The sequence below is a fragment of the Chinchilla lanigera genome, unplaced genomic scaffold (genome assembly GCF_000276665.1).
Source record: "Chinchilla lanigera isolate Chin_1 unplaced genomic scaffold, ChiLan1.0 scaffold00023, whole genome shotgun sequence".
In the NCBI taxonomy this organism is placed as follows: Eukaryota; Metazoa; Chordata; class Mammalia; order Rodentia; family Chinchillidae; genus Chinchilla; species Chinchilla lanigera.
The window spans coordinates 20,161,113-20,187,936 of record NW_004955424.1 but is presented as its reverse complement, the minus strand read 5'-3'; the positions used below and the strand labels follow the sequence as shown (position 1 = coordinate 20,187,936).

The window sequence follows — 26,824 nt, the reverse complement described above, 5'->3', positions numbered from 1 at the left end:
CAAGTTTGGTGTCCCCTTTATACCTTTATAGCCCAAACCTTGACTAAGGACTGCGGTATTATACAGCTTCAAGGAGATAGGGCTTTAAGAGAGAAAATGGTTTAGGGTAAGATGATCACAACTTCTGTCACTGTTTTCTCATAAAACCTGTCTTCCTGGTACAGTCTTGCCAAAAGCGTGCTGACCAAAGCTTAAAAGCAAGTCAAGAGAGGTACTTGGACGGTCATGTGGAATGGCAGCAGGGTGAGATGCTTTGTCCTGATGTCTTCTCTGCTCCGTGCACATTAGGACATTCGAAGAGCACTTTCAGTGCCCTCCGCAGTATATTTTTAGTCTTAGCTGCCTCAAAGTAGAAAGTAAAACTCAACAGGATTTTCAACTTGTTTTCAACTTGTATGTTTCCTTGGCAGCTGTAATATTATACACGGTAAATATCTAGGGTAAATCAAACTGTCACATGAGGAAATAATATTTCACACCTCTATTTTGGAATTATGCACAAAATTGGTCCTGTCGTTCATGTTGACTATCACAGAGTTAAATTGATAATCGCTCCAGTTGAACATGATGAACTGTAATTAAATTATTAGTCATTGTTGTGTTGCATAAAATGTTCGATTTCTCAACTCATGGATAAAATCTATAGTAAAGGTTGCTGCTTTACAAGCCTTTTATCACAGACTTAGGCAAGGCTCTAAAAACCAGATTAACAATGGCTAAAAAAAAAGAGGGAATAAGTACAGAAATTGTTAAGTCCTCTGTCAAAGAACAACAAACTTTTATGAAAACTTAGACTCGGTTTCTAACAGAAGAATAAAACTAAAACAGCATTTGCTTCCCTAACAACTGAGCACTAGCACTAGCACCCTGCAACCCTCTGGCATATATTAGCCATGCTTAAAGTCCTTGCTTTGTCCTAAAAATGAAGCGTTGTTAGAGCAAATAGACTGAGAATGCTACTCTCCTTTACCCCTTTAGCTTTGATTCCTCTTCACTTTTCTCCTCTATCCATTGCTCAGCTTATGTTTTCCTTCCTGCTTCCTTCTCTCTCCTTCTCCTTGCCTTTCTGTTTTCTACTTCCTCCTTTTTTATTTATAGTCTGCAAGCTTGATCTCTTTTCTGTCTTGCTTTCCCTCCCCCATCCCCATGCCATGGTTATTAAGAGCATGGGCTCTGGAAACAGATTAAAGCTTCCAATTCTGGCCTGCTGAATCTACTTAATCTCACCATGATGTCATTATCCCGTATCAGTCAAGGTTCATCAGGGGAAACAGAACCACTACTTCGAGAGCCACTGGGAAGTTCAGGTCTGAGAGGGTGTTGGAAGACCGGAGGGGCCAGCATCCATTAGTCCACCTGGGCAGGCAGGCACATGCATCGCTGCAGATAGGGAGATGGGAGAGAGTTTATCTATAAGGTGAGAAATCAAATATTTTATGCAACAGAGGAATGACTATGGAGAGCTGTTGCCTCGGGAAGTTTATGTTCAAGCATCAGGCAGGTGATACTGTGTTTCATCAGTGTGGAGGGGAGTCAGAGATCCCCCAAACTAGCATGATGTGGAATAGAGGAAAGCAGACACCTAGACCTTGCTGGGACCTCTTTTTGCCCATTACTGAATCTAAGATAATCTTCAGAGAGTAATGGCTGCTGCTTCATTTGTGACTTCCAAATCTCATACAGATGCCGCATGTGGTCAAATCAAACCTAGATCATACATGAAAGAGGATTCTGAGGAAGCTAGGTCTAGTTCAACTAGTTGAGGGAGTGAAAAACTCACCATATTAGTCATTTTCAAATTGTGGTTATTAGGAGTTCATAAGTCATGCAAATGTTGTGAAAAGTAAATGAGATTTAGTACATGCAAAGAAAGCACTGATTACAGTGTTAGACACATAATAAGTACCCCCCAAAATTTCCATTGTCATTTTTAATCCATTTCTTCTCATGCATACTCTTTTACCTAAGTACTATTTTTTTTCCCTAAGCAACGTTTAACCATATTTCTCATGATCATTGTTACTGTATCACCAACATTCTGGAAAGTTAGTAAATGACTGTGGAATGTGTAACGAACTGGTGTTATTTATTATTTTCTTTTTTTTATTTAAAGAAAAAAATCACAAAATAACAATGAAGACAAACACAAAACAATACAAAAACAATAAAAACAGGGCTGGGGATTTAGCTCAGTGGCAAAGCGCCTGCCTGGCAAGCGCAAGGTCATGAGTTCGGTTCCCGGTACCGGAGAAAAACAAACAAACAAACAAAAAAACAATAAAAACAATACAGGATTTCAAAACAAGATGATAGGAATTCACAATGGTTGTTATACTACATGAAACTGCTCAGATTACAAGATGTAAGAATGCAAGATTGATCAAACACTTAAAGACAATAACAAGTAATAAAAAAACATTAGAAATGATACAGAGCTTCATCAAACAAGATGGTAGGAATTCAGTAATGGTTGTTCTACCACATATTGTTGTCTTGAAATTAGCTGTTCCAATTACAAGATATAAGCATGCAAAATTGGTCAAGAGAAAAGAAAAAAAATTTAAGCATCAACTGTTCCTTTCAATAAACCAATAGACATCAGCAATACATTTATCTCAACTCTCCTTGTATATACTTATATATTTTTTCTTTAATTTTAAAGAGAAAATATCAAAAACTAACAAAAACAAAGGCATAAACAAAATAATATAAAAACAATAAAAATGTACAGAATTTCAAAACAGGGCAATAGGAAATCAACAATGGTTACATACCACTGTCCTCATAGTAGTTACTCAGACAACCAGACACAGGCATGCAAGGCTGATCAAACAATTACACATTAACTTTTCCTTTCAATAAACCAATAGAAACTAGTATTACAATTATCTTAGCTATCTTATATATATAAATATACCTATTTTTCCCTTCCTTCTTTCTCTTTTTTGTTCTGTTTTTCCAAATCCCAGTTGTTCTTTTCAATTTGAGCAGTTACTTTCCCTCTCACAGTGTCTATTGTACTTTTCAGATTTTATTTACTCTTTCAGGTTCTTGTACTAGGGAGGCAATATGATGTTTACACATGTGGATCTGATTTATTTCACTTATGAATATGATCTCAAGTTGCATCCATTTACCTACAAAAGCCTTGAGTTTATCTTGCTTTATAGCTGAGTAATACTCCATTTTATAAAAATACCACGTCTTTTTTATTCAGTCCTCAGTTGATGGATATTTGGGTTGTGTCCAAGACTAAGCTATTACAAATTGTGCTGCTATAAACATGGGTGCACGTATATCGCTGTGGTATGATGTTTTCAGTTCTTCTGGAAAAAGTACCCAGGAGAGTAATAGCTGGGTCAAATGGGACTGCTAATCTTAGTTTACTGAGGAAACTCCAGACTGATTTCCACAGTGGTTGCATCCGTCTACACTCCCACCAACAGTGGAGAAGTGTTTCTTTTCCCCACAGCCCCTCCAGCATTTGTTATTGGTTGATTTCTTTCTTTTTTTTTTTTGGTTTTTCTCTGGTACCGGGAACTGAACTCACGACCTTGCACTTGCCAGGCTGACGCTTTGCCGCTGAGCTAAATCCCCAGTGCCCTATTGGTTGATTTCTTGATGATAGCCATTCTTTCTGGGGTGAGATGGAATCACAGTGTTGTTTTAATTTGCATTTCTTGAATGACTAATGATGTTGAACATTTTTCATGTATTTATCTGCCATTTATATTTCTTTATCAGAGAAGTGTGTATTCATCTCAAATGCCCATTTTTGTATTGGGTTTTTGAGTTTTGGGGGCCTGATTTTTTTTTAATTCTTTATGTTCTAGACAAGAGTCCTTTGTCTGAGGGACAGTTGGCTAAAATTTTTTCACATTTTGTGGGCTTTCTTTTCACCCTGTTGGTGATTTCTTTTGACATGCAAAAACTTTTAAATAAGATGAGATCCCAGTTGTTGATTCTTTGAAATATTTCCTATGCAGTCCGGTTTTTGTTGATGAACTCTCTGCCTACCCCTATGTCTTCAAGACTTTCACCTACATTCTCTTCCAGTAGGTTTAGTATTTCTGTTTTAATGTTTAGATCTTTAAGCCATTTTGACTTTATTTTGGTGCATGGTGATAGGTATAGGTCTAGTTTTAGTCTTTGACCTGAGGAAAGCCAGTTTTTCCAGCACAATTTATTAAAGAGCCTATCTTTCTTCCAGTGAACATGTTTGGTCCCTTTGTCAAAGATAAGGTGGCTGAATGTGTTTGTGGTTCTAGCTGCCTCAGTGCAAACCTGATGAAAACACCTTTAGTATACTTCACAGATCTAGAGAAAATATTTCTAAAATTCATCTGGAACCAGAAGAGACCCAGAATAGGAAAAGCAATCCTGGGCAACAAAGGCAAGGCAGAAGGTATCACAGGTATCACAATCCCTGACTTGAAATTATACTAGAAAGCTACTGTGATAAAATCAGCATGGTATTGGCAAAAAAAAAAAAAAAAAAAAAAACAACCAACCAAACAAACAAAAAACCCAGATCTGAAGATCAATGGAACAGACTAGAAGATATTTATTATTTTTTAGGCAACACACAGGACATTTTTTTGTGCATCAACACATATATAATCTTAATAACATATGAACTAGGTATAGCATCATCTTTCACATTAACTGATGAAGAAATTAAAGTAAAGAGATCATTTACTTGCCCCAAATCACATAGGCTTTAAACACAGTACCACTGGGCCTTACACCAGAGTAATGTAAACTCAGCCATTTTAAATACTCTTTCCAATAAAAGTGGCAATACTACCTGTAGAAAAACTTGTTTTCAGAAATACAGCACCTTCAAAGCTAACGAAGGATCATCTTAAGCTTTCTTTTCTTTACTTTTTTGTGAATTCTAGGCATTGATCCCAGGGCTTTCACACTGATCTATATCTTAGCACCTCTCTCATTTTATTTTATTATTTTGAAACAAGGTCTGATAAGTTACTAAATTTCCCAGGATGGGCTTGAACTTTTGATCTTCCTCCCCTCAGCCTCCCAGAGTTCTAGGATTATAGGCATGTGCCACCACACTAGGTTCAAAGTTCCTTTTATGTTATTGTTTTACACAAATGTGGGGCAAATTGTAAGTGTCCTCTGTAGTCTGAGATAATACAAGTAGTGAGAAAGAATTTAGTATGGAGCCTTTTAGACAAGGTACTTTGATCAAGCTAAGAGAAAGTTGAAGTATTAGGGAGGGAAATGGAGAAAAGTTGAAGAAAAGTTAAAATAGCTCATAGTTAGATACAATTTTATAACATAAACCATGAGAAACTTGCATTAGACAGACTCCCTGGCCCCTTTTAAAGCATGGCCTTGTGAATTTTATTGGAACAAAAAGTTCCTTAACTTACTCTAGTCAGTAAATCTTTTACCCATGCCCCAAGTTCAAACTGTCTCCTAAAGCAAAAACTCCAAATTTGCAACTTCAGAGGTTGTACAGAGTGGGCTTGTGCAGTGTTTTAAAAACTCTATTTTAAAAATTCATTGTTTTCAGATGGGGCTTATCACAATTCCCACTCATCTGTCCTTATTATCTCTCTCCCAGCCTTATTTCATTGTTAATCTGTTTCAACCTACAGCGCAGATGAGCTTCCAACTCTTGCAAAGTAGAGGTCTATGAGAGGACGGATTGCAAACGGGTTGGCGGATCCTGGATTTCCACGCAGAAATTAGCAGAGAGTAGAGGTATGAACCTTCTAATTCTATTTCATATTCAACTGACCCCCTCTCTCTAGCCCGTTCTTTAAAGTCCCTTTCGGATATATTTTCTGTGTGGCATTCTGACAACCCCTAGATTTTCCTTCTAAGAAGCAAGATTGAATTGCTCAAAAAGCCAAGTAGGAGAACTGAACGATACAATTTCATCTTTGTCAAATGTGACATGCATTTTGTAAGTGAAAAATCTTGAGACATTCAGGATGACTAGGCATTGAAGGAATGAAGCAGGATATCTAGGATTTAGTTGTAAGCAGGCATGGGCTCTGTCTCTGCAAATGCACTTTAAAAAGGGTTGAGTACCTCTCAATTTGTAGAGCTTGAAGTTTTTAAGTGTGCTATTAGGGAAATACTCGATTTCCTATAATTTAGAACATACATGGTTTGAAAATTTGAAGGTACTCTAATATGATAATACTATAAATGATAATGTTTTAGCTATATTGACAAGCATTTTTGGCACTGAGGTTACTTGGCAAATATAGTGCTCATATTTGTGGCTTTGATTAACTTACTGAAACCAGAAAAGTACAGTAAAATGACTTACTCAAATGCTGGATTTGGGTGAGACATGGTGGTACCCTCTGATAGTCCAAGCTCTTGGCAGGCTGAAGCAGGAGGATCATAAATTCAAGTGTAGTGTGAACTACTTAGCAAGACACTGTCACAAACAAACAAACAACAACAAAAGCTAAGGAGGAGGGACCTAGATTTGTGGTGAGTTTTGCGGTGCACACTTCTAATCCCTGCTATTTGGGAGGTGAGGCAAGAAGATTCCAAGTTAAGGCTGGCCTGGGCAATTTAGTGAGACTGTCTCAAAATAAAAACAGCTGGGGATGTTGCCCAGTACTCTGTGGGTTCAATTCCTAATACTAAAGGAAAAAAAAATAGATTTAGTATTTGTGATAAAAATTGACAAAATGTATGATTTATATAGTTTAAAATATGGGTGCAGATAAGGTAACCACACATTTGCTGGGTAGAATCTTCCTTTTTCTGTAGAGATGGAGATAAGTAGGATTAGTCTAGTTTGTAGAAGGAGACATGGAAACTTGCTTTCTCTGAGAAGAGTCTGGCAGTGATCTGCATTTACAAATTTCTCCTTTTTTGCTGTTTCCTGGGAATCTGTCCTATTCTTTATATCATCCTCACTACTCTCTTATACTTGCTCTAAAATTTATATCACTAAAGAGGCTTTTAGCTATTTAATATATAAATCAAAATATTACTTTTAACAAGATATAAATGATATAAGTTTGTTCTAACTGCTGGAAACTTGCTAAACTGTGCTCTCAAAAACAAAATATTTGTTTATAATTTATGGAATAACTATAACAAGTCCTTGAGTTTAAAAAGTGCTTAATTGTTGGAAAAAAAGATGTCACCAAACACATCAAATATTATTCATTTGGAAGACTGTATCAGTTTTACACATAATTATAATTTTAGAATGTGTGCAATCATGCACTTATCATAATTAAGTAAATTAATACCGATTCCAATTCCTCATACACTAATGATGACTTCTAGGGCACATTATATCTTTCTCATTTTTATCCAAGACACTGCATAGAGGGTTGGTCTTTTACAAAATAAAGGTATTTTCACAAAAATGTATTTTCCCAATTTCAAGGATTCTTTTGAGTACTCAGGCAAGTATTTAGAGTTGTAAGCCCTTGAACTCCTATAAATCAAAGTAGTTAAATGATTGTTGTACATTTTGAAATTAAACTCCATCATTGAATGGGGACTAGTTTTATAGCAAAAATAACAATTTGATTGATTTTAAAAATAATGTTGTCTTTCAACTATACTTTTAGAATTATTTGAGCTGTACTGTCCAGTAGGATCTTCTACAATGATGGAAATACTTTCTAATCTGCACTGTCCAAGTACGATAGTCCCTTGCCCTGTGTGACAATTGACCATTTCAAATGTGGCTAGTTCAATCAAGGAACTGGATTTTTTTAGTATTAACTAATTTAAAGTTAAGTTTAAATAGCCACATGAGCTGCAAGATGCTGTATTGAATAGTACAGTTCTAGAGTGTTATTGATAAAGCCTTCTTGAGAATTTTAACTCATATATTTATACATATTCATTTATTATATCTATAAATATTTACTGGGTTCTTTATTTGTTCCAGGCACTGAGAAAATAATGGTCAGCAATGCTATCAGAGGCCCTACCTTCACAGAGTTTTCATAGTCTCATGGAATAGACACCAATCAAATAATCATATAGCTGGTGGGAATTAAAACTAAAGATTAGAGTTTATCCCATGTGGCTGACTTCTGTGAGGATAACCAGGCTTTACAACATCTTTAAAGTCTTCTGATGTCCCCCAAGGAAATGACCTGTGACCTGGGATCTGAAAAACATTTGGTCTTATGAAAGGAATGGATTTTGTCAGTTGACACTACAGAGATCAAACAGGGTTGGTAGAAAGAAAATTAGATAATTATCATACTGACAATATATATAAACAAAATCACTGTTTCTTTTTAGAAAGAAGAAGAATATCAGGAGCCTGGTGGCTTAGAAGCATTAAACCTGTCAAAACTGAAAGTAGAGCAGTTAATCACAGTATACCCAGGGAGTTTTCAAGTCATTTTGATTCTTATTATATAAAGCAGAGGCACCCTTAAGAGTTTCTTTTTCTGTCATTGAAATTAAGTATAGAAAACGCGTGCACGTGCACACACACACACACACACACACACACACACACACTCATGCATGCATACACATGCATTTAGGTGTAAAAGGCAAGAAAGTCAGGTGAATTGCATTTCCTTAAAAAAAATTTTACGATACTGGAAAAATGTATCTCTACTGAATACCACATAGGTTTAGCAAACAGACAAATTATATCTCTTGTAAATATACTATTTAAAACAGCACTGATCTCTTCCATTAAATATTTCCCAGTGCCCTAGGATGATTCTCTGAGAAATAGTCAAAATGAGGGTTCAGGAAACAAAACTATCAGAAAAGACAATAAATAAAAATTGGAGTCTAGTTTGCATGTAGAATTCTAATCTGTAGTTCATAATCAAATTTAACTGTGAATGATAATTATGTACTCTCAAATGAGAAGCCACTAAAGTATGGCAAGACAGAATTAAAGTAGCATGTGACACTCTCTGATTTTACCTGCTGTAACTTTAATTGGGGTTGGAATCAGGGTGGTATGGTCTCCTAAAAACATCTTGTTCCTAGTAAAGGATCCAGGGAGAATTTCTAAGAGACATTTTCTCATCCTCAAAACAGTGCAGAAGCATATGTAGCATTTCTACCAGAGCAGTATTTCATGAATCTGCCCAGTTTTATGGAATGCTGCCGAGTACATGAGCTCTGTCTTCCCCTCTTTCATTCTTTTCCTGATAAACCTGAGAGGATCTGAATTAAGTGACATATAGACGGTACACCAAATTACACTGCATTTACTTAACAGAAATCACTATATAACACACCTAAAGAACATTCTGGGTGTGTGTGCTATACTGAGTTTTGGAAATGTTTATCTTGCAGATATTGGCACCATGTCCTTCCCTGAGCCTATTTTAGGATCTCTATGAGTGATGAGAGTGATAGGATGCTACTCCACAATTCAAGACTGCAGATACTCCAGAGCCTCTGAACTTTATTGATTATACTGAATTCAGTTTTCTGTAAAACACATATAGATTGTTTTTATCAGGCTATGTGGGAAACTAGCTGTAAGGATAGAGGCCCAGCTGACCTTCCCTATAGACACAAAGAAGGGAACAGAAAGCTGCCCCCCTTTGAAGATGTGCTGCCATGCTGACATGTTGCAAGTTCCAGAGAAAAAGTCCACAATAGCTGAGAGCTAGTTTAGAGAAACACTTACCTGGGTACACTTCACAAATAATGAGAAGCAGACGAACTTTCCATCAACCTAATTCCTTGCTCCCTTGCCTAAATTGAATGAAAGTGAGGTGAGCCAGACACTCAGGGCTCTTTGTCCACTAGAGGCAAGAGCCCCCAGGCCCCCCTTTCAAAATTATCCCCGTGTCCTGTCTTTAATCTCCATTCACCCTTCCAGGTAGGCTTTTCTAGCAGACTGGTTTCCTGAAGGGCATATTCTCAGTCTGTCCTGGAATATGGCGTTTCTGCTAGAGGAATCCCTGGGTTGTTGTTATCCTATCCTTGTCTTTTCTAACCTAGAGTTTTTATTAAAGAATTCTTGCTGAGTAGGTTTATATCTGTGAAGGATGAAGCAGGGAGGAGAACTCGGTTCATTTCATTGTGGTCTCTAATGTCCTCTCTGCCTAACAGTCCGATAGACCCAAACCATTACACTATGCATTCTATACCCTTTTTCATAAAGTTTGCTATACAAATGAATTGTCTTGTAGAATATATTAAGGATTTATCATGTAAAAAATTTAAAATGTCTTAAAGCAGAGACAGCAGTATAATGAAGCTCCATGTACCTTCATCCCTCAGCTTCCATATGATTGACTCATGGCTGGTCTCCTTTCACCTACACCCGCACCTACTTACCCCTTTCTGTAGCATTTTGAAGCAAATTAATGAATAGTTTATATGTGAGTGGGAAGTTAATTGAAGAGGCTACCTTCCCCCAAAGCATTCTTTGATCTTTCTCTCTCCAGCAAGAAATAGCTGCTATTCTTGAGACACCACAGCATTTTATATGTGCTTTTCTTTTAGTGTGTACCAATCCTTGATCTTTTTATATATTTTTTTCTTTCTTACTGAATCCTAAGTTCCTTGATGGCAAGATTTATGAATCTTGCACCCAGAATTCAACAACTGTTTGTTGAATGAAAGAAAGAATATATAGAGATGGTTAGTAATGGCTAAAATCCAACTTTTGATCAAGATAGAACTACACCCAGCACTGGGAATCAAAGAAGCATGCATTGCTGTATTCTGTGGTTTGAGCTGGCTTCTGTGTATATATCTGAAGTAAAGATCTGGAGTTTCTTCCAAATGCCAAGAAAAGCTTTAGGCATAATATGTTTATCTTGAACTGAATGATGGAGGACCTAAACATGATGAAAGATACATTTGTTGTTTATGATATTGTAAGATAGAATAAGTGGCCTCACGCAGCTATATTTTATTTGTTTGTTTGTTTTTCGGGTACTGGGAATCGAACTCACAACCTTGTGCTTGCCAGGCAGGCGCTGTGTCGCTGAGCTAAATCCCCAGCCCATGCAGCTATATTTTAAATAATACAAACTTGAAATTGGCAATCCAGCTGGGTATGGTGGTGCATGCCTATAATGCCATCATTCAAGAGGCTGAGGCAAGAAAATTGTCACTAGTTTGAAGCCACCCTGAGCTACAGAGGAAAATTCAAGGCCAGCTTGAGCTGTATAGAGAGACCTTGTCTTGAAAGAAAAAAACAAAGAAACAAAGAAAGAAGCTAGTACACCATACTAACAGAGCCAAGGACAAAAATCATATGAGCATCTCAATAGGTGCAGAAAAAGCTTTTGACAAAGTTTAGCCAAGTTTATTCATGATAAAACCCTACAGAAAATTAGAATAGATGGCCTTTATCTCAATCTGATCAAAGCCATCTATGAAAAACCAACAGCTAACATCATACTAAATGGACAAAAACTTAAAGCCTTCATTCTAAAAGCAGGAACAAGACAAGGATGCCCACTGTCTCTACTCTTATTCAACATAGTTCTGGAAACATTAGCCTGAGCAATTAGACAAGAAAGAGATATAAAAGCAATAAGAATAGGAAAGGAAGAAGTGAAATTATCATTATTTGCAGATGACATGATACTCTACATGGAAGACCCCAAAAACTCCACCAGAAGACTCCTAGAATTAATCAACAAATTCAGTAGCATAGCTGGATATAAAGTCAAACTCAAAAATCAATAGAATTCCTGTACACAGTCAACAAACTCATTGAGAGAGCAATTAGAGAAACAGCACCCTTTACAATAGCTTTTTTTTCAATTCTCTTTAAAAAAAAAAAAAAGCCAAATACATTCACTGGTAGAAAGATAACCTCTTTACTGAGTGGTGCTAGAAAAACTGGCTCTGCACATGCCAAAGATTAAAGTTGGACCCATATCTTTCACTATGCACTAGACTAAATTTGAAATGGATCAAAGATCTAAAAAAACGGAAACATTGAATCTGTTGGAAGATAGAATAGGTAAAACTCTTGAAGACATTGGTGTAGGCAAAGGCTTTATGAATAAAACCTGGATTGCACAGGAACTATCAGAAAGAATCAACAGCTGAGATCTCATCTTATTAAAAACTTTTGCACAGCAAGAGAAAGCACCAACAGAGTGAAGAGACAACTAACAATGTGGCAAAAAGTGTTTGCCAGCTGTTCCTCAGACAAAGGATTACTGTCGAGAACATATAAAGAACTCGAAAAAATCAGACCTCCCACATTTAAAGACCCAATCCAAAATGGCCATCTGAGATGAATACATACTTCTCAGATGAAGAAATACAAACAGCAAATAAATATATGAAAAAGTGTTCAACATCACTGGTCATTCGAGAGATGCAAATTAAAACAACACTGAGATTCCACCTCACCCCTGAAAGAAAGGCTATTATCAAGAAATTAACCAATAACAAATGCTAGCAGGGCTATGGGGAAAAAGGAACCTTTCCCCACTTTTGGTGAGAGTGTAGACTGATACAACCACTGTGGAAATAAGTGTGGATATTCCTCAAAAAACTAGGATTGGAGGCCCCTTTTGACACAGCTATTGCCCTGCTGGGTATTTTCCCAGAAGAATTAAAAACATCATACCACAATGATATATGTGCACCTGTGTTTATAGGAGCATAGCTAAATATTGGAAACAACCCAAATGCCCATCAACTGAGGAATGGATAAAAAAAGATGTTTTTTCATATAATGGATGCTATTCAGCCATAAAGTGATTAAACTGGAGACTTTTACAGGTAAAGATGCAACTCGAGACCATACTCATAAGTGAAATAAACCAGATGCACATGTGCAAACATCATATTGTCTCCCTTGTGTGAGAAACTGAAAGGTCTAAAATGTACAATGGATATCGTAAAATGGGGAGAAACTGTTCAAAAGAAAAGAGAAACTGGGATGGGGGAAAGGAGAAAAGAAGGAAGGGAAAAGCAAAAAAAATATATATATATATGATAGTTATACTACTAATTTCTCTTCGTTCATTGAAAAGAAAGGTTTATGCTAATATTTATGCTAAAGGTTTATGCTAATATAGACAGTTAAATTCCTATATCATGTACTCTGAGTCGCTAATTTAAAGATAACAATATGAAATATATTAACCATTTTTACCCTCCTTTTTTTTTTGAGACAGGGTCTCGCTATGCAGTTCAGGCTGGCCTTGAACTCACTTCGTAGCCCAGGCTGGCCTTGAACTCACTTTGTAGCCCAGGCTGGCCTCAAACTCACAATGATCCTTCTGCCTCAGCCTCCTGGGTGCTGAGATTACAGGCATGAGCCATCATGCCTGGCTCTGTTACCCTTTTATTATCTTGTTTTGAAATTTTTTTTTCTCTTTAAAATAAAAAAAATAAAAAAGAGAAAGAGACAATCCATATCTGCATGTGATAGCAAAAGAAATTCAGAAAATTTAAGCTTTCATTTGAAAATGAGCTTTGGAGTCCTGCAAACCTCACAGCAAATCCATGTCCTTCCACTTGCTAGCATATATGATACCTAACTTCTCTGACCCTTACTTTCCTAACCTATAAAATTGGCAAGGAATTTCTTCTTGCTGTATGAGATTATGAAGGATTAAATGAGATAGCCTGTGTGAGAGTTCTCAACACAGCCTGTTATGTAGGTGGCACTCTTATGTGTTAGTAAAACTACTAGCAACCACCTGTTGATCACTTATTATATGGGTGTGCAGGATTAAGCAAGATACAAATTGTCTCTGTCCATTTTCCTGTTGCTATAACAGAATACAGGAGACTGGGAAGTTTATTAAAGAAATAGGTTTATTTTGGCTCACAGTTCTGGAGGTTTAAGTGCATGGTGTTGGCATCTGCTTGGATCTGGGGAGGACCTCGTTTTGTATCACAACATAGCAGAAAAAGCAGAAATATTATGTGTAGAAAAGGGGGCTGAATTCTGCAATAGTTAAATCATTTCTGCAAGCAAAATACTAATCCATTCATGAGGACAGATGCCCCCCAACCCCAAACACCTTGTAAAGGCCCCACCATCTCTCCATATTGTTACATTGAGGACCGGGCCTCAATGTGACTTTTGGTGGAGACAAATCACATTCAAACCATAGTACAAGTTTTATTTTAGTTAATCTTCATAGTAACTTTGAGGATGGCATTAATAATGTGTTTTTGTTTTACTGATGAGGAGACCAAAATCTAGAAAATTAGGTGACTACCAAATGTCACAGGGCTGAACATTCTAATTGTAGAAGAATTCTTTGTTACTGTTGTGCTGCCTAACTTGACCATAATTTCTGTGAAGCTTTTCATAAAAAAGTAATTTTCTTAAAACTTAAAGCAATCTTTGCTTTCAGTCACTTATTGTTGTGGCTCATATATAACAGAACCTGAGAAAAATGCAACGTTAAGTAATTGGGGCCTTTTCAAACCAGGAGAGTGAAATAATAGGAGGATGAATGCCTGATGACCATATTCATTTTTATTTTAAACCACAGACAGCTAGTGATCTGATAGAAAAGTATTATATTTATTTCAGGGACTCAGAATGTATAGACTTTTTCAACATTAATTTTAGTGATGTAACAGGAAAGCATTCTTCAGGGCAAAATTTCCATAAGGCACTTACAGAAATAACAGCATCAGATATGTACAAAATTTATAAAATTTGAATTTTTTTTCTGAAGATTTTAGGTGAAAAGTTTAATATTAGAAAAGTATTTAGGAAAATGCCTGATACATCATAAACATGGTACAGTTGTTTGTTGAGCAATATGAAGGATCAGGCATAAAATACTAAGTCACCCAGAATCTGAGTGCCTAGTGATCAACTCTTAGGAAAACATTCTAGCCTAGCCTACTAAGTATTTTTTCCTCCTTATTTTAGGGGTTTTGGCATTTCTTAAATCTTTTAGTTTCATTAGGTATCCTACTGTAAAAGTCCAGAAACTTTCATTAAATATTAAATATTCACGTTGGCTATTGAATGTTGTTGTTATTATTTTCTTTCAATAAAAGTATATAGATTTGTTCTTCTAGAAAATGCAAACCAGCCTAGGAAGCTGTCTTTATGGTTGGGTTGACATGGCTAACCCCTACAAGCTTCTGTTCCTGATACAGATTTAATGTAGTAAAGAAAAATTTGAGTCAAACATCTGAAGAACAGGGTGTGATTTAGCTAAAACTGCCAAGTTTGTTACAGCATGTTTGGAAAAGTTGCCCCCGAACCAGCTGTCATGGGTATTTCTTAAATTAAAATAATTCCCACTGAACTTTTTAAAAATAAATAGTTGGTGTCCAAGGATCTTTATGAATATGCCACTGTGAAGTCTCATGAGGACAGGAGTCTTTGTCTGTGGCACTCACCTCTGAAGGCTTGGGGCAGGTTCCATAAATCCCTATTGACTGTGGAATGAGGGGGAAATTATTTATGCTACAGTTCACCCATACCAGGAGCCTAGCTTTGTGCTTATTCTTACAGTTAGAGTTCTCCCTAAATAAGCTCCAAAATCCCTGGATGTTACAAGAAAATTCTTCAAATGACTTGTGGATACTAACCTTGATTATTATTATCCAAGTCATATGCGGAAGTATAAACCTGTTTTGGTACTGGCATGCACTCAAACATCCCTTGGATTTGGACTCTGGCTGAGAAAAAGCAGACCCCAAGATGGTCTCAGCTGGACAAATGTTGAACAGAACAATTGCTGCCTGCAGTTGCTCTTGACACTGTTTGGTGGAGTGGGAAGAAGGACAGTGCATTTGGTATTCATAGACAGGCTCTTTTTCATTCGCAGACTTCGTAAGCTAATGATAATTATTAATAAATAGTGCAAGATCCCTCAAAGCTGCACATGTGAATAAATGTCCTGTACCCAGACATCTGATCATCTCAGATAATGGAAAAGAGAGAAAGTAGCAATAGCCACCTCCTCTAATAGAAAGAAATGTTGTTTGGGACCAGTCTACTTTGGCTTCAGTGTAAGATGGGTAGCACCTCAAAATGAGGTCTTCAGAGAGAGAAAGTTTTGAGAGGAACAACAAGCATGAGCCCAAATGTATTTCTCTTTTGCCTCATCTTTAATGTATGCAGCTGAAGAATGAAGTTGCTTCTGCTTTGTTAGAGTACCTCAGTTTCCCAAGTTTAGCCATGGAGGGAAAGCATACTTATAACCTTGGGTTTCTGCTTGCAGCAGGAGATAATGCTCTTGCATGCATCCCTAAGCCTAGCGTGAAATTCGTTTCCAAAGGGAGGAGGCGTGACCAATGAGTGTCAGATGTTCAGGGTTTCTCTGTGAGTCCAGCCAGAGGCAGAGATGTGCCTATCCAAAAGACAGTGCTCAGAGAAACAAAGGAGCTTAAAGGTAACCAGGACTCTAGCTTAACCAACTCCCTAGTGTAAAATACATGAAGGGGGACTGCATGGGACACTGTGGGATTTAAAAAAGTGAGGGAGGAGATTTTTCCAAGTCATATGTTAGGGTTCTGGTTATCTGGCTTGACTACTCACCAGCTGGGTGACCTTGGGTAAATGACTTAATTTTTGTGACTTCACTTTCCTCATTTGTAAAATGAGGATAATGAAAGTACCTGTGCCACCAGGTTGTTAGGAAGTTTAAGTACATACGTGTAAACATTTAGGTCTGTGCCTGGCAAATAGTTAAGTGCTCACTAAACATTACCCCTTATTACTTGTGGCTAAGGCTTGCTTTGGTGATGTGGTTTGATTAGCTTATGTTCAGCTTGCCCTAAGAGAGGCCTATTTTGGAATATAGGATCTGCTGTGTATCACTTCATAGTATGACTAAAATGTGCACCTACGCTGGGAAAGCTTGGCAACCCTTTAGAATGTCCTTAAGAAGGGTCACACCTGCTACTAAGTGTGAATTTTTTGGCTAATTCGGTATCACAAATACCAAAAAAGTTGTAAAACTTACATCTGTACTCGATAATATACTAGGATGTTAGTGTCTCATTTCCACATCTTTTCAAAAAGGCACTTAAAAAATTTCACAAAACATTAGGTGTGTGGGGAGAGGGTGTTGGGGGCACTGACTAGCTCCAGAGCATTTCCTTCCTTTTGTAGGAATACCTACCTACCTTGGGAACCAGAGTGCTGGTTTGAGGCAGATCTCTAATAAATCTACAAAGGGGTTGGATTTAAAAGCCCATGGCCAAAAAGATGCTATGAGCTTCCAAATAAGCACACAGTCAAAAATTTATAGGACCTGAAATTTGACATGTCATCAAGACCCGAACATGATTTTGAGAAACACAGGATAAAAGTTATTGTAAACAACATACATTAACTGGCACAGTTAGAGAAATCTTGCGGGTGGAGACCACTCAACAATCCTAAATTAATCTTAGCTACCTTCTTACTTTGATAGCCAAAACACTTAATTAATGCAAGCCCATTTCAGACGTTATATAGAAGTAACATGGAAGCATAATTATTACATCCAGAGCATAAATCTCAGCAAACAAGTTTTTCTAGACACTTGGCAACAGTTTGGTCTGGAAAAGAATCTTTGGTGTCTTTTCACTGAGGCCAGCTTTGTAGTATAAGCTAGGGGAAGGACTAGCACTGAAGTTTCTGGAAAGTCATTATTATATAGGGTTTCTTCTATAATTAAGTCTATGATAATAGATCTCTGACAAATCAACTCTGAGAAAAGCACTGTAGGAAATCTGGGTTTTAATATAGGGCTTGGTGAGCTCATAGACGTGACAGTGGGCTAAGGAGAAGGTACAAACCAAAGTGATTTGTTACCACCTGCTTTGCATTCAGCCTAAATGTTCCTCTTATTCACATAGTGAAATATTTTTAGGACAAAGACTTGTGAAGGCTTCATAAATAGAAAAAACTAAAGTTGCAAATCAAAATTAAATAGTTCATGAGGAAGGAAATAATTTTTTGAAAAATTTCAACATGATACTTTAAAGTTTAGAGTCAGACCTTGGAGTTTGTATCTTGCCCTTCCGCAATAGCGGGATCTTGAATAGGTAACTTTGTTTCCCTGCTTAGGGACTTGGGTAAATAACTTAATCTTTCCGGCATAGATTAGTAGTACTTTATGAGCATTTCTACCATGACTGCATAGCACAAAATAAAGTGATTGCTGATTATTTGGCTTAGATGATCAGGGAAGATAGCAGAACCAGCTAAAACAAGTCTGAGAATGACTGTCCTTGACTTGCCTGCCTTGATTATTTATATGGTCTTAATTAACCACCTTCTTATAGATGTCTCTTTACTTTGTGCTCAGCACATTTGGCTGTAGAGTTATTTTCCTTCCTGGTGAAAATGAGCAATGTTGGTATTACTAAAATCTAAAAGAAAGTAATTTAAAAATGATTAAAAATTTGAGAGTGGAAAGTTTTTGTCTATGAGCCTCCACTTTTTTTTTTTTTTTTTGGTATCAGGAATTGAACTCAGGACCTTGCAGTTGCCAGGCAGACACTTATGCCACTGAGCTACATCCTCGGCAAGCCTCCACTTTCTATTCTCTCCTATCCCTTAAGGATTGACTCCCTATACCCCTTGGGTCACCTGCCTCCAGCCCACTAGCTTTCAAACACTAGAGAGTTTCATAAACCAGCTGGCCAGACCTCAAGCCCAGAGTTTCTGATTTAGCAGGTCTAAGGACCTAAGAATGTACATTTTTAAAAAGTTCCTAGTGATGCTAATGTGGCTTGTTCTCGGACCATAGTTTGAAACCTAGAAGGAGACTGGCTCCCTGTCAGTTTCTTTTCTTTCTTTTTCTTATTTTAAAAATTTGCACCACTGAGGCTTGAGCCCAGGGGCACTCTACCATTGAGCTAAATCCTTAGCCTTTGTCTTTTTTATTTTGAGACTAGTTCTAACTGCTCAGGTTAGGCTCAAACTTGTGATCTTCCTATTTTAGCCTCCCAAGCGCTGCCATCACAGACACAGCACCCAGTCAGTTTCCGAGTTGCCTGTTTGACCGTGGTTCTTCCCACAGCTTTCACCTCTGCTTGGGCTTCCATCGCTGTTTGTCTCCGTCTGAATGCCTGGCCTCTTGCTGCTCTCTCTTCCATATTCATCCGTTCTAATGTAAAATGTGTGTGTGTGTGTGTTCTGCAGTACTGGTTATCGAACCCTCTTTCTCCTTTTCTTCTTTTCTCCCTTCCTTCCGTCCTTCCTTCCTTCCTTTGTTCCTTCCTTCCTTTCTTGGTTTTTTTGAGACAAGATCTTGCTAGCTATGTTATCAAACCCAGGTTCCTCTGCATACTAGGCAAATGCTTTACTACTGAGCTCCAACCCCAGCCCAAAACCTATATGGTTTTTTAAAATGGAGAATAGAGATAACAATAGAGAACTACAAAGGAATGAATACTGTGAAACTGAAAGCTAAGTTTGATTGCTCTAGTGTAATGCCCTCTGATCTTTTTTTGAAAGCATCACTTCCTTTAAGGAGATTTTTCCCACCCAACACTCACTCCTCCCTAGAAATTTAAGTATCACAGATATAAAATCTATTTGTTTATTTACTGTGGTCTTTTTGCTGATTAAAAACCATTATAATTTCAAAGCTATTTTAATTCACCAAGGACTAATTTTTGCCCCTTTGGGAGTGGTCACTCCCACTGAAAAATGTGTATTTTAGGAGAGCAAGGCAAAATCATTCAATTTCATGGTTCCCTCTGTAGGCATCCTGTATTCGAATCTTGCTTCATTTTGTGTACAAACTTCCCCTCTTCTCACTAAGAGGGGTCCACTCTTCAATCTCTTACATTTGTGTCTTGCTCTTCTTGGGCACTCCTCTTTTCTTTCTTTCTGTCCTTCCTTCCTTCCTTCCTTCCTTTTTTCCTTCCTTCTTTTCTTCCTTTTGTGAGACAAGGGCTTGCTAGCTATGTCGTTCAGGCTGGCCTTGAACTCACTATGTAACCTAGGCTGCCCTTGAACTCATGGCAATGCTCCTACCTCAACCTCTCTAGTGCTGGGATTACACCGGTGTGCCACCACACCCAGTTCAGCTACTGCTCATTTTAGAAGTGGGTCCAAAGGATGGGAGAAGGAAAGAGGAACAGTCAAGGTACCTAGGAGATCTACAACTCTCTGCTTCCCTTCTTAGTTCCTTACCAGCTGGGCTCAGGGACAAAATTCTCCATTGAAGAGGAAAATCTAGTAAGAGCAATATCAGATACTTCCTTCTGTGTGAGTTGGAGTCTAATGACATCATAACATCATTTCTCAACATCTGAGTTATTCAGTCAGAAATAGCCTCCTGGGAACGTTAGTATGAGAGTCGATAGTAAGCTCTAGCCCTCCAAGAAAGATTTCTTCCAAGGTTTCTTTGCTCCTGAGTTGTGCAGATGTTTCTAATTGTCTCTGCAGGCTTTAGACGGGTGAATATGATAACATCTTTCTTTAACCTCTTACTCTTCCTTAACACAAACACAAACACATATATGCATGCATAAGCATAAACAGACACACATATATACATGTACAAATATGCACAAAGAAAAACCAACAATTCGTAGAGACTGAATAATCTAATGTAAGGGCAAGAAACCTTTTCTCTCCTAGAAACAGCTTATCTTCCCAAATTCCTGTACCCACAAGACAGACAGAACTTTCCTTATTTTAATGCAGGACATTTTTAGTTCCTTTCTGCTATTATTAGATAATGCCCTAACTCCTACTGTGAGAAGCCCATTAGAACATCTTGGCAAACCACAGAACCCTCTACCCCAACCAGAGCTCTTAAAGCCATTTTTTTACTTGGGGACATTATTTCATTTACGGAGCTCTAAAGTGAAAAAGAGGCAGCTTAGGCCTTGTTACCCTCCCATAGCAAACCCCTGGAGGGATAACAGCAGGTGCTGGTGCTGGGAAAGTATTGTTCTACATTTTTAAAAAAATGGAATTCTGTTTTATTGGGATGAGATATGTATTTTTGTGTTCTTCTAAATGGAAAGTGGAAGAAATATCTCTTAATTCACCAGATAATATTTTATATGTAGTCCAGGTAACGGGTTGGCAGCCAAGATTCAAGAAGACAGATGGCAGATGCTTGGGTTGAAAGCCAGATCTCTAGTAGACTGGAGACGGTGGCTTTGTTAGAATGGCTGTCACCTGCCATACTAATGTGTCCTACCTCCAGGCCTGGGAAAGACATTAGAAGTACCCTAACTGAGACTTCATTCTCTGTAATGGGGAATGAGATCCAAAGGGGTGAACTAACTCATCCAGGGTCAGTCAGATGAAAAAGCGAAGAGCCAGATCTCAAATCTGAGTTGTCAGATTCCAGTCTACATGTTTTTTCCCCTACCACATCATGAAGAACTGAAAGGAGCAGGATGATCATTTGATCTCTGAATGTAAGTAAGGGTAAGGAGAGACCACACAGGAGGCTCAGGTGTGTTTCCTTACATTTTCAGGAACCTCAGAGTTCTCACTTCCAACAGCTGCCATGTGACCAACATGGAAACCAAGAAAGGAAAAAAGGAAGCTAAGGATGAGGGCAGGCCAAGATTTCCCTTTCCTTTCTGAGTTCCTCTTCTAGCACATGAAACTGTGGAAGCAAGATTGAGTGACATCAACATCTTTAGTGAAAAGGAAACAGAAATGAATGGAATTAAGAGCCTGCATCTACCTGAGTCAGCAAATGCAGTGTGGGCATCCTGTAGCTAACTTCATGGAAGCATCACCTGGATTCAGCCTCAGGTTCATCCGTAACTTGACTTAATTTAAATAAAAAATCAAATGTTAATATTGATTATGTGCTGCACAAGTGTTGTGGGAAATAGATAAATATAATGTAGATTTTGCTCTCAAGTGGTTAATTATCTACAAGGAGAGATGCTCTAATAGTATGCAAACTACTAAAATGTAACTGTGCTACTAGATAAAAACAAAGTTCTCTGGGAGTCTGGGGCTATGCTACAAGCACGCTATTGGCCAATACCCTTTGGGCCACCATCAGAAGATTTAGAGAAGATAGAAATAGAGGGCCCATGCTAGGAAGTGGGTGGAAGTTAGATTTGGTGATAAGCCATTTATGATCTAACTAGCCATTTTTTTTTTGTTGTTGTTGGTTTTTTTTTGTTTTTTTTCTGGTACCGGGAACTGAACTCACAACCTTGTGCTTGCCAGGCAGGCACTTTGCCGCTGAGCTAAATCCCCAGCCCCTAACTAGCCATTTATGATCACTGAAGTCAATTTTCAATTTTACTCTATATTTGCAAACATAGTTTTGGGAATTTCCTCTTTCTTTTCATAAATCTGTGCTTGTGGAAGACCAATTATTCTTTTCCCTTGGGCAGTTAAGCTATTCGGCTATTGCATGTACAAATTCAAGGGTTTGGAAACAAACACAACTGTGTTAAGTGGTTGTGCAACTCCAAATTGGAAATGGAAAATTAACAGGCAAAATGTGAAAATCATTACTAATTTTTTCCTTCTGACCTACCAAGAAATGAAATTGTACACTTGGTCTTTGGAACATGATAGATGGGTTAGAAGATTTCCTTAGATGAGGAATGAGGCCCTTTTTCAAGTACCTGATGCCTATATTTGATTCAGTAGAATCTATATTAAATGCACATAGCAAAACAGCAGGAACAAAATAAACCCCAAATCACAAGGTCTTAAATATGATTTGGCTACTCTATTTCAGGGTAAGTGGGTCTAGAAATAAACCTTAAGCACACCCAGAATAGTAAGTTTGAAATTTGTAGGGCAGCTATGGCTAATGGAGCGCCAAAAATTCTCCTCTTTCCATAATGGGATTGTTGCTGAGATGTGGCTTCCAAGGCAGAAGTTAATTTTTCAGCACGTCCTACCTCCTCAACTCCTTACACCCAAGTGGTCACCAATAAAATATGATGAAACAGGTTTGTATCTCTTCTAGGTCAAATGTTTAAAAAGTGAGTGAGGCTTCTTCATTTTATCTTCCCCAACCACAAGATGGAAATAAACTGGGTCTTTGAATGATGAAGAAAGCTGCCTACACCCAAGAAATACTAGCATTGAATTATTATATAAGTGGGAAAAAATTACATTGTTTAGTAGACTGTATTACTGAAGAACAAATCATTAAGCCAGTGGACCACCCTTTTGCTTTATTGAGTGTTGGACTTCTCCTGTCAAAGTTCTTGGCAGACTCTGAAGAGGTGAGTTGAGGCCTGAAGGTAGAGGTGATTCTATAAAGGTTCCTATGTTCCTGCAACCCCAGAATAATCAAGCCTGTTCTGTCCTCCCTCATGAAATATCACAGGATAGAGATATAAGAAGTATGCAGATTGATTAAAAATAAAGGTAAGTTTATAGATAATAGTTTTTTTCCAATGGACAGTTAATTATTGACAAACTAGTTTGGGCTGGGGATATAGGTCAGTGGCACAAGTGCCTACCTAGCAACCATAAGGTCCTGAGTTTGATTCCCAGTAAAAACAAAACAAAACAAAAAATTATTGACAAACTAGAGAATAAAAAAATGTCATGGGTGGTGTGTAAATTGCAGAAGGCATTAGGATGCAACCTTTAGCTCTGCCATTCCTGGGTTCTTCATCACAGAAATATGGAAGGGTAAGTCCTGTCATAGTCTGTGCTGTGTGCTACCAGCTGTTTAAGAAATATTTTAAAAAACAGTTCTGTCACATCATACTCTGGCTGTGGTCTCTCACTGGGTAATATTGGTCTTTCATTACTATATTCCATTTGACACATTACTTCCATTTTTACCCTAGTGATAGTTTTTGGCTATTACATTAGTCCCCCCCACCCCAGTATCTGCAGTTTTGCTTTCTGTGGTTTCAGTTACCTGTGGTCAACTATAGTCTGAAGATATTAGATGGAAAATTCTAGAAATAAACAATATATAAGTTTTAAATTACATACCATTCTGAGTAATGTGGTGACATCTTGAGCTGTCCCATTCTGTTCCACCTGAAACATAAATCATTCTGTTGGCCAGTGTACATATGCTATACAAACTACCCGCTCAGTCACTTAGTGGCTGTCTCAGTTATAAGGACCTTTTTATTCTCTAGTTAATAATTGTCCATTGGAAATAACTATTTTCTATAAAGAGTAAATTAGCAAGTTGTTGTACAGTGTGAGCTGGAAACTGGGCAGCAGTATGTAAAGTGTATACAGTGGACAAGACCAAGAATCAGCCTGTGCAGTGCTTGATATTGTAGACTTTAGAGAATAAAAACAGACATAAAGATAATTAGGCAATATTTTTGCCTTTCCCTTAGCCTCAAGGGTAGTTAATAAAGAGTAAAGTCCTTCTGCTTCATATAAGAAAAGCATTGAAATGTTTTATATATAGCGGCCAAAAATTTATTTTTTAAACACCAAATCTTGCTGCTAACAAACCACAGGCAAATGATGGAAAAATTATTGTATTTTGTTAAAAGTGTTTTTACATTTATATTACTATTATTCCTAGACCAACCTTTCTATTTTCCCAGAGGACAAACTGGAGTTAGAAATGAGGGAAGTGGCAGAACATGAAGCCATAATAGTGATGGAATGCCCAGTAGGGATATAAGAAACTAAATATTGATCTATTTTCTCAGCAAAGACTCTTGTGTTTCTAATGACGTCATTATAGCTATGGCAGCCTGGGTGCATCTGATCTGCCATTCAGCTGTGGCTCCCTCATCTCTGAAAGAACACTTTGTTTGTGGGGTTCAGCTGACAATCGGGTGGGTTTTTCTAAAGTAAGGGTTATAGTTAGAACGTTCCTCTCTGTGCATTATGGAAGATATTTGAGATATGTAGGACTCTGAGGTAATGCATAAAACTGACTTTTAACAATGATAGAACTTAAAAATAAATAAATAAATAAAACTTCACTGAAACCACATAAAAAAGTACAACTAAAAAAGTAACACAATTTATATGTTCAAATTAGTATTATCATCCCAGGAATTATATTAGGAGGCATATATTTATCCTAGTAAAGACACCATTGCTCAAAGCACTGTGCAACTCTTAGATGGCCCCTAGAACCAAGGTTAGGGCCTGTGAACCATTTAACATGAAATACTTAGTGTTTTACTTCAATTTTTAGTTATGACACAGGTTAATTACTTTTTTATCCTTCTTGGACTTAATTCCAAGTAACCTTGGATTTTAAAAAGAATCAAATCTACTCACTTAGTCATTAATCCATTGGGTTTTTCCAATAAATATTCCCTGAGTAGCCCGATGTGCCAGGATCTGTGTTAGAGGTTGGGGATTTTGAAAAGCCTAAGTCAGGAACAGTCTTGCTTTGTTGAAGCTGATGTTATAATAAGAAAGACCAACCCAAACTGTCTCCATGACACAGGCAGACAAATAAATTAACAAAGTGCTTGCATACTGGGATAAGTAGTATGAAGAAAACAGAAGAGGGACCAGGCTAGTGAAAGAGTAAGAAGAAACTAGTTTGTCAGGTGGGCAAGGTTACATTTAAGCACAATTTCAATCTTAAAGAAGCATAATTGTCACCATTAGGAATATTCAAATGAATATATTTTAATTCTGAAGGACAATTTTGAAGTCAGAGTCAACTGGGTAGAATTTGCCCTTCTTGCAACAAATTTTCTTTCTGTAGAATCTGGGGCTGTGACCCTAAATCAGCCAGGTGACCCCGGAAGTGAAACCTCAATTACCATAAGTAATCTCTTGGATAACACATAGGTTGCTTCTCACCTGGCAGCCCTGTCTAATTGGTAACAGTTGATTTTTATTTTTCCTTCTTTTGGTTCAAATACATCTACCCACACATATATGATTTATTTTCCCCTCAGGCAGTACTGCCATCTTGACTGTCCTATCTGCTAGGCCCCGGGATCTTCTATTTTTCCCCTACTGAGGAACCTCAGACCCATCTGGGAGATGTCTGGGAGGTCCCCATTACTGCAAAAGCAAGCATCGTTTGATGGCGCATCCATTACCTACAGGCCACAGTGGGATAGCATCAGTTCCATGTTTGGTTTCTCAAATTCCTCTCTAGGATGATGCCATCCATCTCAAGGAAGACTCTGAAGCCATGCCCTAGGATCACGGGAACCTTGCTGAGAATCACTAATGATGTCTGCTTTTGGTATGTGATGGCCTCCTGTAATGACAGTTTTCCCATTATTAGCAATGTTTTAAATGAGGAGATATCTGCTGGATTTCTCCATTGTGTATTTTTCTCTCCCTTGTAAGTAAGAAGTACCTGGGAGGTGATATTTTGAGACCATGTATATTTCTTGTTCTCTGATAATGCTTTGCCAAAGGACTTGCTCTGTTTCCAACCTACAAACTTCTACCCCACATCTGTGGACCTTACTAGCACATGGACATTTCAGGCGGGTCTTATGGAAATCAGGGTGCTAAGTAAATCTAGACTCTATTTAAGCCTTTATAGTTTCTTAAATTGAATAATAAATGTTACACTGGAAATTCCTGTCATGTGAAAAATAGATTTACTTTATGTGGTCAAGCAATAAATAGAAATAGTGGTAGGTACATACGTTATTGCTATTATTACTCAAAAGAAACAGAGGTTGTGGCTAAATCTACTGTCCAATATTCCTTTCTTTTCTTTTCTTTTTTCAGTGCCAGGGATTGGACCTATGACTTCCTACAAGCTAAGGGGAGCCACTACCACCCACATATTCTTAAATGGGTTTAGATTTTATTTTCTTTGCCATTCTTCACTTCGAATGCTAGGGTAGATTTACTGGACAAAAGACGCTGTGAGTAATAACATCCTTAGAATTCTTAACCGTACTCTAGATTAGGAGGATTAATGTTCAATTTCATTTTTAAAAACTGCACTGTGATGGCATTTATGGGAATTGAATCCCTGTTATTCCAGCTTTCTAAACATCAGGAGTTGTCTCAAAGACTTCCTGTGGCAGTGTA

At 37.6% G+C, this 26,824-nt stretch overlaps 1 long non-coding RNA gene across 1 annotated transcript; it reads left to right on the top strand.

The window, feature by feature from the left end:
- Positions 1–5,633: 5,633 nt before the first annotated feature.
- On the top strand, positions 5,634–26,644 carry LOC102009295. Its single transcript, XR_261089.1, has 3 exons — positions 5,634–5,730; positions 25,926–26,015; positions 26,516–26,644. It is a non-coding gene; the product is annotated as an uncharacterized LOC102009295 (long non-coding RNA).
- The last annotated feature ends 180 nt before the right edge of the window (positions 26,645–26,824 follow it).